Raw genomic sequence first — 21,501 nt, 5'->3', positions numbered from 1 at the left:
TTGAAAGCTAGCTTTTAAATAGCTGAAGCCTATTGGTTGGCATCATAGAGGTGAATCTGAATTTCCACGGAGGAATGCTTCACATTTCTAAATATCTGAATAAATGAGTTGTTCAAAGGTATTCACCACACACATACACACATACACACTTTGATCATTGGCAACTTTGCCTAGATTACTCAGGCTGGAGTCAAGTATGTTCACCCACTCTGCCTTTCACCAGCACCATCTCTTCACATACCCGTAACTATCTGGCACAGGGTGAAATCATGATTTAGCAAAGGGGCAAGTAGGAGGCGAAATGGAGTGCTATCTCCCCTAATTGCTATTTAACCGAGACAATAAAAAGGATGAAACAAATTAAATTAGCTAAGAAGCAAGAGCATCCCAATGAACTGGCCAAGATAATCAACTTGGAAAATTAGCTATTAAACCTCCACACATGCTCATTTTCATAATATTTTGTGTGTGCTTGTGAAACCGCAACCCCCTATTGAAACTGCTGGGATGAAGGTGCTCTTCATTTCTCTGAGATAAGTCATGTGCAATTGGTCTTAATGAAGTTGGTAGCGAGATCTGTTGTTAATGCTCTAGTTCATCATTTTCCATTTCGGTGCTAGAGTGTTTTGATTGGAGGTACGGGAAGTACATAAAAGAGGAGAGCAGTTGACTCAAACTAGTTACCTCTCTGAATTTTTCCACCTGACTCTATTCTTATTTCCAAATATGTGCACTAGAGTATGATTTGGGGTTGTATTATTACCTTTGTGTATCATCGTCGTCACCATCATCATTTAAATACCTGATCTTTACTCGCTTTCGGACTACCTTCCATATATTTTTATGAGATTTAATCAATTCTATTTTTAAAATCTTTTGTCTCATCATCCTGTGTCTCTCAATGTTAGCCCCTCTTATATATAGGTCTTCATACTTATAAACAGTTAATTCTTTATTACTCATGGCAGTCATTAAAAGAACACAAGCAGTAATATAATCTGCAGACAATAAGTATCTATGCTTCATTTTACCCAATAATTCTAATTTTATAGTCCGTGGAGCTGTTATTAGAACACAAAATGGAGAGCCAAATGAGTTTATTTGAGATACTCCTTTTGCTCTTTTTCTTTTTTATAATTTCAAGTTTTTATTTAAATTCCAGTTAATAACTACAGTGTAATATTGGTTTTGGGAGTAAAATTTAGTGATTCATCACTTACATACAACACCCAGTGCTTATCACAGCAAGTGCCCTCTTTAACCCATCACCCATTTAGCCCATCCGCCTACCCGCCTCCCCTCCAGTAACTCTCAGTTTGTTCTCTATAGTTAAGTCTGTCTTTTCTATGGTTTGCCTGTCTTTTTTCCCCATGTTCATCTGTTTTGTTTCTTAAATTCCACATATGAATGAAATCATATAGTATTTGTCTTTCTCTGACTATTTCACTTAGCATAATACTCCCTAGCTCTGGGGCGCCTGGGTGGCTCAGTCGTTAAGAGTCTGCCTTCGGCTCAGGGCGTGATCCCAGAGTCCTAGGATCCAGCCCCACATCAGGCTCCTCTGCTGGGAGCCTGCTTATTCCTCTCCCACTCCCCCTGCTTGTGTTCCCTCTCTCGCTGGCTGTCTCTATCTCCGTCAAATAAATAAATAAAATCTTTTAAAAAACCCAAAACTCTCTAGCTCCATCCACATTCTTACAATTGGCATGATTTCATTCTTTTTTATGGCTGAGTAATATTCCACAGAGAGAGAGAGAGAGAGAGAGAGAGAGAGAGAGAGAGAGAGAGAGAGAGAATACTCCTGCCACACATCTTCTTTATCTCTTTATCCATTCATCATTCAATGAACATTTGGGCTCTTTCCATAATTTGGCTAGTGTTGATAATGCTGCTATAAACACCAGGGTTACACTCCCTTTCTACTCATTGCTTTGCTAGATCATAATGGCTACTCAAGACAAAACAGGTATTGAAGCATGTAATTGAGATTGAAAATTTTTGAATAGGAAGAGGAGTAATGAATTTGGATGATTCACAATCAAGAAATGTGAGAGCTGCTGTCCTGAAGATTCGTTATTCAGATAAGAATGCTTTAAGTGAAGATTATGATGGTTAATTTCATGTGTCAACTTGACTGGACCAAGGGATGCCCAGATAGCTGGTAAAACATTGCTTCTGGGTGTGTCCGTGAAGATGGTTCAGCAAGATATTAGCATTTGAATCATCTGAGTGAATAAAGACTGCCCTCACCATTGCAGGTGGGCATCATCCAAGCTGTTGAGGACCTGAATAGAACAAAAAGGCAGAGGAAGTGTGAATTTGCTCTCTGCCCTCCAATATCAGTTCTCTTGGTTCTCAGGCCTTTGAATATGGACCAAGACTTACACCATCACTCCCCAGTTCTCGGGCCTTCAGACTCAGACTGGGACTTACCACTGTCGGCACCGCTGGTTCTCAGGCCTTCCGGTTTGGATTAGAACTACACCACCAGCTTTCCTGTTCTTCAGCTTACACTTTTCTCAGTGTAAGGGAACTTCTCAGCTTCCATAACCATGTGAGCCAGTCCCTCATAATAAATCTTTTTCTACAGAGTATTGAGATAGATGGATGGATGGATGGATGGATGGATGGATGGACAGATAGACAGATAGATAGATATAGATATCCTACTGGTTCAACCCTGATTAATACGGAGACTAGAAACACATCCTTTCCTAATGGAGTATTAGTTTTGCATACCCATCTTCCTCTTGGTTTATCTTCATGGAGTTATTTTTTTTTCCCACCAAATATTTGAATCTACCCCCAAGGAAAACAGTTTCTATAGCTTTTTCCTTGTATATGTGAATAAGCTGCATTCTGAACTTAGAGCAAGACTGAGTCATCTCAGAACTCTCAGACCAGAATTTCAGAGATCTCATATGTATTATGGAGCAGCTTAACAGTAAGGGTGGGTTCCACCGGCCTTGGGTTGTAGAAAAGTGCAAACTTATGCCTGGTACTGAGAAAGCTAACTTTCAAACTAATAGTGCTCTGCATATTCAGTCTTATTTATTCTTCATCATTTGAGAAGAAAAAAAAAAAGGAAGACCAAATGAAGAGGGAAACTCTATTACCATCAGAATGAGAAGATGATACTTCAGGCCAAGTCTCTGGCAGTATTAATTTCAGCTAAATAGAAAATGCCTAATGGCACGCAATTAGATTAAAATACATTTTCACTAGAAAGACAAAGAGGTCTTACCTTTTGAGGTACAGATAAATAGGGACTTTTGGTAGATACACAATTGTGCATTAATATTAACTTCTGTACACATTTTAAATTTCTTCATCAGGGATAGAATGATGCATGTCCCTGGCTTACAAGTGTATTAAAACATTTAAAATAACAAGTACATTCACTCAACTGTCACATCACCAGATGCATTTCTCCTTCATTAGGAGTCAGCACAGTAGTTGCTCAAGAAGACAAACCTCTGTTAGTAAGTTACAGTTATCGGTATAATCTAGACACATTCAAGTTGTTTTGTTGCCTTTGTTAAGTTTCCCCAAGTATTTCCTGAGTGCCTGCTATTTTCCAGGGTATGGTGTTTATTCTGGGGATACAGTATAGGGGATGAATTAGACAGACCCCCTGCCCTCAAAGAGCTCACAGGCGTGAAGTTGGATGACAGACAAGGAAATGACAAGCTGGGAAACCAAGTGTGTATGTTGTAAAAGACAAAGTAAAATATTTGTACTTTCAAACAACTTAATCCATTTGGTTCCTCTGAATTGTACCTCATTCATCACTATTTGTTAAATCTTACGGTTTCCTTAACGTAAAAGGAAAAATGAAATGATATACATAGAATCCCAACCATATTCCAGGTATTTTACATTAAAAAATTACGCATCCTTGTCTCCAAGAATCACAGGCCCTAAGAGTCGAAAGAAAACTTGCATTTTAAAAAAGTAAGACTTAACATTAAAAACTAGCATGATAGAGGAAGAAAAGGTAAAGACACATTTGAGAAACATTAATCTAGGTCACATGTTAAATAAATGGGCTTTTATGGTCTCTTCTGGGTACCTGGGGTGGATTAAAAATGGCGCGAATTCTTTGCCACTCTGTCTCCATCAAGATGTAGACCCATTCTCCTTGAAACTGGGTGGTCTCTATCACAATTTTGACCAATAGAATACAGCAGAAATCATGCGACGCTACTCTTCCAGGCCCAGACCATAAGACACTGGCAGCTTTCACTTCCTGTCTCTTAGAACACTCACTCTTGCAATACAGCATTGTCTTGTGAGGAAGCCTGAACAACCCCATGTGGAGAGGAACCAAGGACCCTCACCAACAGCCCCAAGCAAGCTCCCAGCTGACAGCCAATACCAAATTGCCAGCCATGTAAGTGCCCACGTTGGAAGTGAATCCCCCAGCCCCAATCTAGCTACCTCTGCTGACACCATCTGGAGCAAATGCAAGCTTGACCCACAAAACTGTGAGTAACATACAGCTGTCTTTAGGTGTGTGTGTGGGGGGGGGATGTCGACTGTTACATAGTAATAGATATCAGAATAGAACCTGATCATGATTAAAACCATCACCTCTATATGAAAAGTGGCTAAAAGTACAGGTTCTGGAGTCAGACTGCCTGAGATCCAACTGCGTGAACTCAGACAATTTAATCTCTCTGTGTCTCAGATCCTTCTTATAGAATATTAGGTTAATTATAAGTCTTAGGAGTTTTTGAAAGAATTAAATGAAACAATTCACATAAAGCACTTAGAAACTGCCTAATGCATAACTAACAGTATTGAGAATTCACTATTATTATTGTGAGAAAATGCTGAATTAGAAACTACTGACTTTTAAATGGACTTTGAGAACACATCTGTTCACAGCTTGGGAGCTTGCCTGTCTGTCTATATATTAGAATCTTCAGTTTTACTCTGCTTAGCCTCCCATATAAAATCATGAGCATTTCAATGACTATCTCCCTCAGGGTTAATTTGGTGTTATCCCAAGCTCTTATATTTCATGTACTGTGAAAATATTGTTTCAAGAAATGGTCTGCTCATCAAAACCGTGTATCTCAATTGTGTTAAGTATATAATGACTTGCCATGTTAGCAAGATAAATCCAGGGTTAATTTAATGTGAGTATCTGAGATTTATTTTATTTTTTCTGGCTCTGTGAACTGAAACATTTCTTCCACTTAATTTTTTTCTGTGTTTAGTTAGAAGCATTATTCCAACAAGCAGATCGACAGGTCAAATTTGCAAATACCAATTTCCAAAAATTTGAATTGTTTAAATTGAGCAAAAGCTCCATCCTCATGAGCATTCTGAAAATTGTTTATATTTCTCTTAAACAGTACTGAATTCTGCTGCTATGAACCAGATAACCTAGGGTTTGTCTTAGGATGCAAAATTAATTTTGAACAATTCTGCTAGCCATAGCCTGTGAGATTACTTGGGAGAAAAATCAAAGGAAAGCTAACAACAACAACAACAACAAAAACACACAGACACACAGAACACACAAAAAAACCACACACACAATTTTTCTTTTCAAACACAAGTTTGCAAATTAAGGTCTGATTAATAAATCAGTCTCATTAAACTACTGTTGTTAATCCAAAAACAATTACTCTCCCTATGAGACATGAGTATATGTAGGAACATATTCCAAGTTGATTGCTGTCAGGAACTCAGAATAGTATCACACGTCAATTTGTCATACTTTCCTTACAGATCATGAATGGCATTACTTGAAATATTTTAATTTGTGCATCAGGTTCTTCTAAATGGGAAAATTCCCTGAATATTTGTGCAAAATGAAGGCAAAGAACACTATAAATTGAAATGCAATAAAAGGAGTTTATTTCCAAGCCACAGCTTGGAATCATCTCTGTTTTGAATGTTGCTGGCAAAGAATGCATTCTTGATTAGGCTTTGTTGATGGGCAAAATGTAGAGCACATTTCCAGTTCCCTAAGTCTCTGAGACTCTAGAAATCCAATTCTGAGCTACATAAAATAGCTCAGCACAATTCTCCCCTCCCCCTGCCCAAAAAAGCCGTACTCAACAAGGATAGAGCGGACAGCACATAACTAAATGATTCCTAGAGTGATGTGAATACACACACATACACTTTTTAAAAAATAGATGTTTAAAAAAAATCATGGAGGAGGGCAAAGTTAAAAGGTCTTTGTTTTTCTTTCTTTTTTTTTTTTTTTTTCCCTTAAATTTTACTTGGTTAACATACAGTGCAATACTGATTTCAGGAGTAGAATTCAGTGATTCATCACTTACCTAAAACAACCAGTGCTCATCACTACAAGTGCCCTCCTTAATCCCCATCACCCATCTAGCCCATCCCCCCACCAACTTCCCCTTCAGCCACCCTCGGTTTGTTCTCTGTTAAGAATCCCACCTTACGCCAGTTAGAATGGCAAAAATCAACAAGGCAGTAAACAGCAATTGCTGGAGAGGATGTGGAGAAAGGGGATCCCTCCTACATTGTTGGTGGGAATGCAGGTTGGTGCAGCCACTCTGGAAAACAGTGTGGAGGTCCCTTAAAAAGTTAAAAATTGAGCTACCCTATGATCCAGCCATTGCACTACTGGGTATTTACCCCAAAGATACAGACGTAGTGAAGAGAAGGGCCATATGCACCCCAATGTTCATAGCAGCATTATCCACAACAGCTAAATCGTGGAAGGAACCGAGATGCCCTTCAACAGATGACTGGATTAAGAAGTTGTGGTCCATATATACAATGGACTATTACTCAGCTATCAGAAAGAACGAGTTCTCAACATTTGCTGCAACATGGACGGCACTGGAGGAGATAATGCTAAGTGAAATAAGTCAAGCAGAGAAAGACAATTATCATATGATTTCTCTCATCTATGGAACATAAGAACTAGGAAGATCGGTAGGGGAAGAAAGGGATAAAGAAAGGGGGGTAATCAGAAGGGGGAGTGAAGCATGGGAGACTATGGACTCTGAGAAACAAACTGAGGGCTTCAGAGGGGAGTGGGGTGGGGGAATGGGATAGACCGGTGATGGGTAGTAAGGAGGGCACATATTGCATGGTGCACTGGGTGTTATACACAACTAATGAATCATCGAACCTTGCATCAGAAACCAGGGATGTACTGTATGGTGACTAACATAATGTAATAAAAAAACATTAAAAAAAAAAAAAAGAATCTCTTACTGTTCATGGCAGCATTGTCCACAATAGCTAAATCGTGGAAGGAACCAAGATGCCTTTCAACAGATGACTGGATTAAGAAGTTGTGGTCCATATATGCAATGGAGTTCTGACTATGGTGACTAACATAATATAATAAAGAAAATTAAAAAAAAAAAGAATCTCTTACTGCTTGCTTCCTTCTCTCCTTTTTTTCTTTCCCCCTTCCCATATGTCCATCTGTTTTCTTTCTTAAATTTCACAAATGAGCAAAACCATGTGGTATTTGTCTTTCTCTTGACTAACTCATTTCACCCAGCATAATACATTCTAGCTCCATCCATGTGGTTGCAAATGGCAAAAGGTTTTTCATAAGGAGTCCGCCTCTGCCAATGACAAAGGAGAAAGAGGAAAAATGTGGAAGGACCGAGAGGACAATGTTTGGAGAGGGGAGCTGGGAAGTATTCATGATCGAATTATATCACGTGTTATTGGAATTGCTTCTAGAGCAGCTATGCCAGAAATTGCTATCCCTAAAATCTGCAGATATCTTATAAAAGTATGAATGAGAATGACTGGAATTAGTTCCCTGTTCTACCACAGGCCAACTGTATGATCGTCAAAAAATCATTAAATATTCTGCATTTGTTTCCCAAGCTATATATATTAACAGCAATTACCACTATGCCCTCTACTTGTCCTATTGATACCCCATGAACTAAAATTCCTTGAAAGTCGCATGTCACTTAAATGATACAGCTTCATGGTTATCGTTTTTGTCATCCCCATTCCCAGAGCCTATCTGAGGAGTGAACCTTCACAGGCACTGAGGCCTCGCCCTCGTTTCAAGTGCTGATTCCTCGGCATTTTGTTAGCTCTGCCTCTTCCATTGCGGGCAGGCTCAGAACCCCCCCACAGAACCACAGAGAATGTCACCAGTTTCCTTTTTGTTATTGTTGTCATTGACCCTGACCAACAGATCCCGTTCTTGGCAGCCCCCTCCTCTAGGGCTCCACATCTTACAGGGCTACAACATTTCTGTCATCAGATTACCTCCAGATACATGGTCCCCCGGCAAACATTAAGTCTAATGAAAACATTACCAAAAGGTATTAAAAGGTGAGCCTGCATGTTTTACATTTCCCCTAGAGCCTTACTCTTGGTGATTTACATAACTGCTTCAGAATATTCAAAATGCATTTATAAATGTCACCATTTGCAAAGATTGTTTGTCTATTGCTCTTAATTAACTTCAACTTCAAAATCTAGTTGGCCAGGATCAGGGGTTTTTGTGCATCCTATCTCCTGTCTCACTCAGCACTGGTTTAATTATGTTCCCAGCTTGCTTTCACCTAGATCAAAAGCGGGAGAGAGGACTTGAGAAGGATTATCATAATAAATAAAATACGTTTGCTTGTTCTTTGGTTCCCCATTCTGTGTGTTTTTTCAGTTTGTACTGTAGAAATAATGAATGCGCAACATGTCTATTCTACATATGATAATGCATCCTGGGTACTGCAGACACTTAAATATTAAAACAACAACTGTGTATTTAAAAACTGGACCTAGTTTCTAGCACAACATTTTGTCTCAAGAGAATGCAGAACAAATAACATAGTATGTTTTTAATGGTCTACACTCTTTCAGAAACCATAGCAAGAGAAAAAGGTCATCCTAACCATTTACTCATAAAATTAGAGTCACAGTAATTTTAAGATTGATGAAAATCACGAGATAGGATCATCTATAATCAGAATAAGCAAAGAGAAATGCGAGAGAGGTCAGATTCGTGGAAAACAAAATGAGCTAGAGGAACCCTCGTGCGTATCATCTGGTTTTTTGATGCTCACTTGAAAAATTTTCAAATAGCACTACAAGTATACAGCAAAAACAAGTTTAAGTGTATCTTACTTCTTCACAACCCTTCAACCAAGTCCCACTCCCTTCTCATGGTGGCCCCTACTCAGAACTTAGTATGATGTTTTCAAAACATTTTAATGCCATACATACACTCCTATGTAGATATAATGTTCATAAAATATAATCATACAAATAGCATCTATATGGATGTACACATTCATGCATTTACTTTATGATTTTCCTTTTGATGATCATTCAGGTTGTTGAATGTCCTAAAAAATACACCTTTGGGCATATGTTTAAATATTTTTAGAATACATATTCCTAGGAGTGTAATTGCTAGTTCAAAGGATGCATCTTAATTTTGGTGTCTGCAGCCAAATTTGCCTTCCAAATAATGACTAAGGCAATTAAACTCTTACTAACTGTGTATAGAAGTGAACATTTTCCTCCATTTATCCACAATGGACACTGTGTCACCTTTCCTGTTTTCCAGTACAATTAGGAAGTTACTCTTTATTCTGTAACTTCAGTGGAAACTTGGAAAAGAGCAGAGATACAGTATACGCTCAGTGTTCCACCATTTCCCAAAGGTACCACTAAAGGAAGTATCTAAAACCAGGAACAAAATATATAAATCTTTTCTCTGAGCAAAATTTAAACGTTTACACACGGTTATCTCTAAAATACCCAAAAGGGGGTGGAGTGACAATCTGGAATTCTTAAAAAAATACAAAAGGGCCATTAGGTGGCAAATACCAGAAAGCCACAGTTGCTTCTGAAATTTTATGTAGTTCTAACCATAAGCTCTAGAGAAATTGAGAAGTTTTTAGGATTGGAGATATTTCGGTATTTAAAAGCACCCCCCACCTACCCAAAACCTCCCATGAGAGGTTGTGGAAATAAAATATATCATAATAATTACATTTATGACAAGGTCTGGTTACAAATAAAAATCCAAACAACTTTATTTTTATAACAATTCAACACAATCATGCCTTGTGGCACTAACCACGAACAATTTGTCCAGCCTTTGTCTGAGTGGAGACATCAGAGCAAGAAAGACATATAATCAACTCCTATAGAAGCTATTTATAAAGCAAAAAGAATTAAAACAAGTGTACCTTTGCACATTGTGCTCAGTAAAACAGAATGGAGAGATTGAAAATATACCAACTATGCTGTTTAAACATGAATACATTATAAAAGAGCATGTTATAAATAGGTGAGAATTATGGAACAAAGGGTTTGGGGTGATTAAATAAAAATTCCATAAAAATATGGATTTTCACCTAACACCATTTAAGAAAATAAACTCCAGCTAGATTAGAGATATAAATACAGAAAGATAACACTCTGAAAAATTAGCAGATGGAGAATAGAATGATTGTCAGATCAATGGAGATTGTGAACTTTCCTATCCTTGAAATGTAGAAGTCACAAAAGGTAAAGCTGACATTCAAATAGGAAAAATTGTCCTGTTTTGTTTAATAGAAAATAAAACTAATATAAGTGACAGTAACATTGCTATTTTTAAGAAAAACATCAAGGCCAAGGCTATAAACAGACAATTCATAGAAAGAGTAAATACACACAAAGGAGCAAAGGTCATTCTTGCTGGTATTCGTAACAAACGTGAGGCACTGACACTGCTTAGATTGCATGTTTTAAAATGTGGCTAAAACTGTTGTATAACCCTTTTGGAAAGCAATGTAACCCTACAAATAAAGAACCACTAAATTGTACATACATTTTAATAATAAATACCCTAGAAATTTATCCTAGGAAATAAAATAAAACTACTATTTACTGTGCTCGGTACCTTACATATATTATCTTATTTAATTCATCAAAAGAAAAAAACCCATAAACACAAATATATTCATTGTAGTGCTTCCTACAAAAGGCCAACCACAGGAGAAACATTAAAAGTATGGCCCACTGGCATAGAATGCATCCACTGAAAAACAACAGCAACAAAAACCATTTTGAAGCCCAAACAGATGTGATTAGTGATAACATAAGAATTATTTGTTTGAGGGAGTTCCAGCTTCCTCACCTCTCTGTCTCATAACTCGTACAGATTCTTGTATCTTTGTACCTCATACAAATGTTTCCCTGGACAAATTCGCCCTAGAATCAGAGTTGAGGTTGTGGGGGGAGGGGGAGTGGTGCAGGAAGAGAATCTCTCTGTGGGACAGAGGGGTTGCTGTTGGAGGATTCCAGCTGGAAGGAGGCAAGAGACTATTGAGGGACCAAGGAGGTAATAGCAAGATGAGAGAAAGCAAGGTCTACTAAGGGTGCAAGAATGAGAAGCTCCCTGCAGTTTCTAAGTGTTGAAAACAGAAGGAAACACTAGACTTACAGCAAGATTTGCTGATGTCTAAGGACATCTGCTCTGTTTAATGTGAATCAAGTTTGAAATTCCTTTCTGGGCTCCCCTTTTAAAGATTTTATTTTATTTTGTTTTATTTTATTTTATTTGAGAGTGCAAGAGTTGGGGGGAGGGGCAAAGGGAGAGAGAGAATCTTGAAGCAGACTCTGTGCTGAGCGTGGAGACTGATACAGGGCTTTATCTCATGACCCTGAGATCATGATCTAAGCCAAAATCAAGAGTCAGATGCTTCATGGACTGAGCTACCCAGGTGCCCCTGGATTCCCTTTTAAAAAAAAGACCTAGCTTAGGCTACATGAGTTATGGTCAGTTATTCATTGATACAGAAAATGTTTTTGGTATAACTGCCCCTTGCTTACTGGAAGGAAGAGGAAATGGCCAGTAGGAGTTGCTTGGGAGGAGCATTACACGGCTGTGGGGAGCTCATGGGCCATCCCAAATGCCCACACTCTGAGATCTGAGATCTCGGATTCTGAATTCGTTGATCAGAGCCCCATGGCAGCTACCAAAGCTTGGGAACCGAGAACAGATCTGATTGCTTTTCAGTCTGGAGGGGCTACTGACAAGTGGTGGCAAGGATGTGGTGGTCAACAATGAGAACACAAAAACAAGCAAGAGGCTTCCAGACAGGGAGCACTCACTGAGGTTTTCCATTAGCAAGGCCCAATACACTCCTCTGAGGTGAGGCAGGCTATTAATGATGGAGCATGAAAATGTTAATATTAATTGTAAAAAAGGCAAAAGGGGGATTTGTGTGATTTGCAGGGCACCTGGCTGGCTCAGTGAGAAGAGCAGGAGACTCCTGGTCTTGGGGTTGTGAGTTCAAGCCCCACACTGGGTGTAGAGATTACTAAAAACACATAAATAAACTTTAGAGTGTGTGATTTGGTCCTTTTGACATTTTTCATAAAGATCATTTTAAAAACTATTTTTAAATGCTTTTCACAGTAAAAAAAAATAAAACAAAAGTACTGTGAGTGACCACACATTTCAGTAGGCAAACGTTCTGTGGCTTTTATTATGTTTCAGTGAAATGCAGTAGAAAAGTAGTACTGGGCAAGACTTTGCCTTCAGCGAGAGAAGATAACATATAAAAATTAATCTTTCAGGGCACCTGGGTGGCTTAGTCAGTTAAGCATATGCCTTCGGCTTGGGTCATGATCTCAGGGTCCTGGGATCAAGTCCCGCATCGGGCTCCCTGCTCAGAGGGGGGATCTCCTTCTCCCTCTCCTTCTGCCTGCCGCTCCCCTTGCTTGTGCTCTCTCTCTCAAATAAATAAAATCTTTAAAAGTAAATAAATAAATAAAAATAAAAGTTAATCTGTCTACATAATAGTGTTCCACAGAGACATGGAACCTTAAGATGAATATTTTTTGCCTCCTATGAAACTAGTTGTTCCTATAATGCCTAATACTATAATAATAATAATTTCAGACTACCTGGGCCATTGGACAGTAAGCAGATAAAGTGTAGTGATCTGTCTAATCCATCAACAAATTTTCATTGACTCTCTCAGATGTATATAGGCCTGTGCTAAGCGCCGCGATAATTCTTCCGTTAATTGAAATCACTGTAAAAAAAAAAAATCACTGTAGATAAAAGGGGTTTTATTTTATTTTATTTTTTATTTTTTCAAGGGTTTTTAAATTTTAAGATACTATACTATTAGAGCTGATTGCAATTCAGTTACAAATAATGTTTGTGTAGCTGGGGTAGGAGTACAACACCCTATGGGGAGGCCACCAGTATCCTTTGTCAGGTGAAATGAGTCTGTTCTCGTAGAGTTGTGATCACAGTTGTAATTTAATACAATTTTGATCATCTTAAACCTCTTTACCATCAACTTCTAAAATATAAATGGTACTTTTTTCTTATTATATAATCAGAAAGCATCCACTCATTAATTATTTGTGAATTACCTTAACATTTTAAGTGGTGAAATAATCAGTGGAGGTCATTAAATGATGTCATAACTATGCTGGAGCCTTTACCATGCTGTGGAGTGGTAGAACTTACACATCAAGTCTTAGCTGAACATTAGCCCAGGGTACAATTACCTGTTAATGCTCTCAACAAGTATTTTCTGGGATCTTTCACTCAACGAAACTTGTCAAAAACACCCCAACCAAGGGAGTTTAAAAGCATTTATCTTAATGAGCAAAAAATGTATCTCTGTGTGTGTGTGTACACATATATTCATAATTTTTACGTAGTTTTCCATTTAGCATCTTAGACCAAATAAAATAATGTATATTTTTAAATATATTATTGCAAAGCATAGTGTAATAATTTTTTTCATTGTAGGCTACACTTAAGGTCATAATTAAGATTCTTGAAAATTAACTAAAAATCAGTACATAAGAATCAGATATACCTAATAAGTATTATCGAGACAAAACACTTCCTAGGCCAGAAATAGTAAGAATTAAAACCTGACTTTAAGCTAATCAACGGTATAATATCCTTAAAGAAAGAACTTGTTGGCTAGGATGGAACATAGGAAAATGAATACTCTGGGTGAGAGTGCTCCCCTTCCCTTACATTTTTCTTACTGCAGATTAATAAAATACTGTATCTACACAACTATCACAAGTTTGGTTACTATGACCCTATCGCTGAAAAACTGAACCACTCTTAGTGTACTAAGTCCTACAAGTAAATCAAGCTTTACACATATGCACACAAATTTGGTTTCTTGTAGGACACTGATTTAAATTTTTTCAGGAGGTCTACCATGCTAGATAGGTCTTCAGCAACTTTTTAAGAACCCAGTTTGTCCTGTGTAGAGACGGGTTCCAAGTAAACCTCATTTTCTTTACCTATGTTCTATACTTACTTGTTTGTTTTGTTGAAGTTTTAGGTTAGTTTTGTTTGTCTTCTATAACCCTTAATGAAATTTTAAAAACAGAAAAATTACCTTTGTCTCAAAGTAGTTTTCGAAGAACACAGAACCACTTTTTCGGGATAGAGACAGTTAGACAGTTAGAAAGAAAGAAACATAATAATAATAAAAAAAGGAAACAGTGTGAAAAAATGCAAAAGAAAGAATTTTCTGAGTCTCTTGAGGCAGGTCTCTTTAGAACGACTTGAAGAGAATATTAGAAGTAACCATATGAGCATGAACACATATCAAAATGCAATAATAATAATAATTTTTAAACTTACTTCTAGACTTCTATTATTGCAAATAATTAAGAACTGACTATGGTCCGAATAGCAATAATATTCAAAATGGGTCTCAACAGAAGCCAGGATCAGACCAGATCTTTGAGTCCAAGACACACCGAACTATTATATAGTGACATAAACTGCGAAAGGTGAATTGGCAGGACTGCGTATTTTAGAAAACCTGCAGAGATCAGTTGTTGTATGACAGACGAATTCACAACATTAATCTAATCAAACATGTGATCTGTATAATAAGATTAGCAGAATTTTTAGGAAATACTTTTAGCCTAAATAATTTTTGGAAAACTAAAAGGAGAGTGAGGGGTGGGACACAATGTGGAAGGGGGGAGGGACAGACACAGAGGATTTTGATTGTGGGGAGAATGGTGACAGGACCTCCATTCAATTCTGTTTATAGTTACTGCTTACATGATGAAAATTTGCAGTAAAAAAACCTGGTAAAGGAGAACGTTAGGAATGACAAAATAGAGATTGAAATCAATAATGTAAACCACTGAGAAAGACAAATAAAAAGCGACAGTTAAGGGTAGAAAGAATAAAAAGAATAAAGGCTTAGAGTAGTTAAAACTTAGAAAATATTTGAAATATCAAGAATAGGAAATAAGAAACTCAGAAATGTAAAGAATAGGACTCTATTAATATATTAAAAAGTAACAGATTTCTAAATGTAGAAGAAAAAAGTAAAGGTGAATATAAAAGTGAAGATAGATGTGAAGAATTTATTTTATTTTTTTTAAGATTTTATTTACTTATTTGAGAGACAGAGAGCAAGAGCTGGGGGGAAGGGCAGAGGGAGAAGCAGGCTCCTCCTTGCTGAGTTCAGAGCCTGAGGCGGGGCTTGATCCCAGCACCCTGGGATCATGACCCGAGCTGAAGACAGCCGCTTAACCCACTGAGCCACCCAGGCACCTCTGAAGAAGAATTTTAGAAGATAAAATCACGATGATTTACAAATTGCAAATAAAACAAAAAATAAAAAATGGATCAAATATATCCAAACATAAGGTATTCTTAAAAACCAGGTTTTTAAAGTAACTTAAGGCCAATATTTTTAAGCTTTTTGTTAGAGTTCTTCCAACACACATCAGAGTACAGAGAACAGCAAGGTTAACACTCATGCCCCCACCTCGCCCTACAACCAGCAACCTCTGGGCAATCTTATTTCCTGTCTAATTCCCAGTTCCCTTTCCCTCCCTCACCCTTCCTCCTCCCCCCATCCCCCACCCCAGATTCCTTGGTGAAGCGTTCTGTCCCACACCCTTTTGCGATGGGTGGGTGTGCTCATCCGAAGATAGTTATGCCCAATCCCCTAAACGTTCACTCCCTTTTGAGTATTACAACTCTCATTCCGGTTCTCAAGACTCCTATATCCTCATAAAACTCCATTCTCTCCTCCACATTAAGACCTTCCTTCCACCAGACACCTTTTTCCGCCCCTCTCTGTCCCTTCTTCCCTAGTGCTGGCTAGACTTGGTTCTGGAAGCCTGGTGTGGGAGAAGCTGTGTACCACGCCCTCACATCAGTTCTTCCAATTGCTTACCTTGCTGAGTTGGGCAAGGAGGAAAGAGGAAATGAACCCCTTTCCCTTTTGTGTGAGTTGTCACTGTTTTTACTGTTACTGAACCTCACCGGATCACAGTTCTACCTCTGTGACTGGAGTCAAATGCCAGCTCTCTTGTAGGGTGTGCTCATGGATCTCTGGGGGCCTCTGCACAGTGCCGTGACGTGGGACATCTGTCTGAAGTCTGACTTGGCCATCCCCTGTCAGGCCCTGCCTCGCCTCAGCAGTCCACCCATGGCCTTTTTGCCTCGAGGGTTCCCGTGCTCAACGAACAGTCCTCAGGAGTGGCTGGGGAGTAGCAAGCCAGCTTAAGCCCAGTGGCCCTCTGTAATGTCCATTCAATCCAAGCAATACTCTCAGATGCTTTTGTTGTACCACATGGGAGAAATGTAGGTCACCCCCTACCCACACAACCCAACCCAACCCTTGGTACTTTTTACAGCTGTGTCATCCTTTTTCCTTCTCAGTTACACCTGGTAGCTTGGCAACATTCCAACAAAACAGATCACCACTCCCCAGCTCAGTGAGGCAGAGAACCATTCCAGAACAGCCAGTTCTATTGGGGGGGGGGGGGGAGACAAGTGCAATGGATGCCTGACCATCACCCCTGGGGATAGAGAAGGAAAAGGGAAAGGGGTGTTGTCACTCCTCAGATGGTGCGTGCTCCCCTCCACGCAGGCCTCCCAGGAGGTGCTCAGCTGTGCTCTTTGTGTTCTTCTTTATGATTTTATATATATATATGCTCAAAGTGTTTAAAAATGAGCTGTCATAACTGGATTTTTAAAATTAAGTCTACCTATCCTTCAAAACTAATTGAAACATAAACGCTTTCATAAAGCTTCTTCGATCACTCATGTATTCTAACGGAAACCTCTCTTTCCTCCAATCTTTTAATTGTTCTTTTGTTCATTCTTAAGAAATCTATCACAGATTATCTTATATTATGGTTATTTTTTACATGTTTTATATCACTTATTATAGAGGAAGCATTTTGCAGATAATATTTATGCATCCCCTAGCACAGTGACACGCACAAATCCCTCAATAAATACTTATTAAGAATGAAGAGTATTTTCCGTTTATAGAAAGAAGTACTAAATAGTTGTCAAGTTTTGTTATATCACCAAATCTCTGATATTTATTTCCAAAAGCATGTAAATAGTCGGTCTCTAGCTGAACTTTATCAAAAGCCAAATGTAAATGTATAAACCCTACTTGAATAGAACAGGATTTCTATTTATAATTCAAAAGAAAATTTGTGTCTTATTAAAGTAACTGAAAACACAACAGAGAAAAACATTTTTTAAAAAAAGTGAAATCTAAACCAACACATGAAGGACTCCTTATAAGGGGTATCAAATAATTATTTATTGTATGTTTTCCAATAGATCGTAAGTTCCCTAAGTGCAGACGTCATTTGCAAGTATAAAACCAGCAACAAGCCCAGTGGTTGGTACAAAGAGGCTGTTCACTAAAATTCGTGAATGAATGAAAGGAAACATTAAAACCAGAATTCTAGTTTTAATAATAGATAACAATAAATAACAGAGGCCTTTTCAAGCAAGAATAGCAAGGGGAATTCCTCATAATATTCAAACTAAACTCTGAGTCAATTGTCACTGATAAAATAATGGAAGCACACAAAGCTAGACTGAGTCCAGTGTGTATTTGCCAAGGCAACGAGGCCAGAAAGGGCATAAAAATGTACAAACATCACAAAATCACCAAGTGCCATATCGTTCCAGGATATGCCTAGATTTAGAATTATAGTTAGCACACCCCTAGGGCTAGTCTAAACAACTATGTACCATATTTGGATTCCTTGCTGGAATATTTCCCCTTTTTCCCAGAATATCAGAGCATAACACAAACTATTTAGCTGGGGCCAGGCACGGTCCCACCAGGTTAAATTTGGGGAAAAGTATATGGAAAGCTTGCTCGTTAATGGCTTGCCTCGGCTGAGAAAATAGAGAACGTCATTTTCCAGTGGTGTGTACTTAGCCACCCTCACCACCAATAAAATCGTATCTTTTCTTTTTTTTCCAAGACCTAAAGGGGTTGGAAGGAGTCAAGCAATATCCAAATAATTAGCACCATTTAAAGGTGCTGGAAGCTTCAGAACAGCGGTGGGCAGCTGGTGAGTCAGACTGAGACATTGGGACACTCCTAGAAGCCAATTCGAGAGCTGCCAGTGAGGCTTTTCCATCTACAGATGCTGTCACACTTTGCTCCCGCATCGAGAAAATTCATCTCCAAGGTCACAAGAGCGCAAAGAAAAACTAGGTCAGTGCTTTCCGCGCTTTGGGGAATCCAGTTTACAGCCTGCAAAGAAAAAGAGCTTCTCTCTGGAATACAACCTGGATGAATCAGGAGACATTGCACTCCTGTCAAAGAGCTGAAATAGGAGCACGAATGCAGAAAAAATACCATTGGATTTGCTCTGAAGCCACTCTGTCAAGTATCAGAAAAATTACCATCTTTGCTTCTCACAGATTTAACATACAGTTCACTAACCAGGTAACTAACTTTTTAGGCTATGTGGTGGAGGCATATTCTTGGGAGAAGGAGTTGAAAGTGTCTCAGTTCCCTGCTCACACTACGAAGGCACCAGGCATGGCTGGGGGTGGTTAACTGACTTGTCCCCACAAGCTCCAAAACAACTATTTTCTCTATTCATAAGATGTATGTCCAATTATAGGGGACACTTAAAACAAACCGGAACCAAATACCAGGAAGCATGCTGCAGAGAGCACCTGAAGTGATAAGCCAGGAAATAACCCGAGAAGGTTCATTTTCAACGGCCCTAGTTCAGATGTTGCTACCCCATCTCTCAGATGTACGGGGCCCTCAGAAGGTAAGAGAAACAGAGACCATGATGACCCAGGTTCATTCTTAGTAACCTGGAGAGAAAAAGCAAGTCAGTGATGGAACATGATGTAAACTGGTCTTAACCAAAACACTGAGGGTTCAAAAGGACCTACTAAGAGAACACTTAAAAAACACAAAAAAATCAATGGCAAAGAAAGCAAGGCAAGTGTATTAATTTACTCTTTAACTTGAGAGCAGTAAGCCAAAAGGGGATATAAACATCTCCTTGCTCCTATTCCAATCTTGGCACTGGGTTGAAAATAATGAAAGATACAAGAAGGGGGTGTGATTTTCTTTCTTTTTTTTTTCTTTACTAGCTTTATCATCACCACATGAGTAGGCCACTTGAGAGAAATGCGTGACCTGAGGAAAGGAGAGTAAGAAACGGTTTATTGGCAAAATACCCATTCTCTGTGAATTCTGGGTTGTATTCCATCACAGAGAATCATTCTACGTGGGCTGAAAGAGTCACACAGCAAAGCCAACCAAAACTCTACTTGACAAAAGAATGTCTATATTTTGCTAAAAGAATCAGATTCTTTATTCCTAAACTTTTCTCTAAGTGAGATCAGAAGAATCAGAGGATTTGCCATGATCAGATTTAGATTTTTCAAGGAGAACTAGGGAATAAACTTGGAATAAACTAGAGAATAAACTTGGGGCAGGAAGTAGTGACAAGAGTAGAAGCAGGGAGAAAAGTTGAGAGACTACTGCGATGGCCCAGGAGGAAGACAGTGGTGGCCTGGACCAGGGTACTACCAGAGGTACAAATGATCACAAGCAGTCAGATCCGGGATTTATTTTGAAAGTAGAACTACCAACAGGATTTGTCAGTGGATTAGATAGAGTATAAAAGGAGAGTCAAGAATAATTCCAAGATTTTTTTTGTCATACGAAACCAGGTAAAGTGTTTTGCCATTTACAGAAATGGTGAACAATGAGTGGAAAGCAGGATTATGAGGGGAAAATATCAAGCTCTGTTTATATATTAAATTTGAAATGCCTATCAACATCTAAACAGAGATATCATTTTAAAAAATATCTACACGAGTCTGAATGTCAGGGGAAAGGCAGGGGCTGAAAATATAAATTTAGGTCATCTGCTTATAGATGATATTTCAAGTCACGAGACCACCTAAAGAGCAAGTTTAGACACACAGAGAAGAGGCCCACTCAAACATTGGTATCAGTAAAATGAGGATACAGCAAATAAAACTGGGAAGGACTAGTCAGTGAGACAGGGAACAAAAAGAAAAAACAACAAAACCAAGACACTGTGATTCACTGGAAGCCCAATGAAGAATGTATTTCATGTATTTCAATGAGAAACATTATCTGTGTGAAATGATGCTGCTGGGCCCTGGGTGGTAAAACTAAGAACTGATCATTGATTGCATTTAGCCACATGGAGGTCATTGGCAACCTTAACAATGAAAAAAAAATTGTGAAAAATATACACATAACATTTATCCTCTTAACAATTTCAAGTGTATGATTCAGTGGCATTAAGTACATGCACACTGCTGTCAACCATCACCACCATCCATCTCCCACACTTCATCTTCCCAAACTGAAACTCTGTACCCATTAAATAATAATTCTCTTCCCACCTTTCCCAGCACCTGGCACTCACCTTCCTACTTTCCATCTCTATCAATGGGACTATTCTAGTAGCTCATATAAAAGAACCATACATGATTTGTCTTTTTGTGACTGGCTTATTTCCCTTAGTGTAATGTCTTCTGGGTTCATCCATGTTGCAGCATGTGTCAGAATTTCCTTCCTTTTTAAGACTGAATAATATTCCACTGTGTATACACACCACATTTTGCTTATCCGGTCATCCATCAATGGACACTTGGCTTGCTTCCATCTTTCGGCTGTTAATGAATAATGCTCCTATGAAGATACGTGTACAAATATCTGTTTGAGTCCCTACTTTCAATTCTTTTGGGAATATGCCCAGCAGTGGAATTGATGAATCATATGGTAATTCTGTTACATTTTTTAAGGACTCACCGTACCATCTTCCACAGTGCTATGCCATCTTATATTCCTATCAACAATGAGCAAGGGTTTCAATTTCTCTACATTCTTGCCAACGTTTGTCATTTTCTCCGGTTTTTTGTTTTTGTTTTTTTATTATACCCATCCTAATGGGTGTGGACAATGAAAAAATTTTTAAAGCCCATTTATCACTGCTTTTCCTTGAAAACTGCAGTATGATCTATTTTTCCACTTTAACATCTTTCTAGGCAACAATTTGTCCAGGGCAATGACTCCCCAATGATGCTGATACTGGACATTGATTTGACAAAAGTATCGCTCTAAAACAAAAATCTTCTTAGTTTCCACATGAAGTAAAGAAAGTTTCTAACTTCGACCTTTAGTTATTCACCCATTCAACAAATACTTATTAAATGTCCACTAGGTACCAGGT

This window comes from Ursus americanus, chromosome 35 (assembly GCF_024610735.1).
Source record: "Ursus americanus isolate L20-20 chromosome 35, mUrsAme1.1.p, whole genome shotgun sequence".
NCBI lineage: Eukaryota > Metazoa > Chordata > Mammalia > Carnivora > Ursidae > Ursus > Ursus americanus.
Note: the sequence above shows the minus strand (reverse complement) of the source record.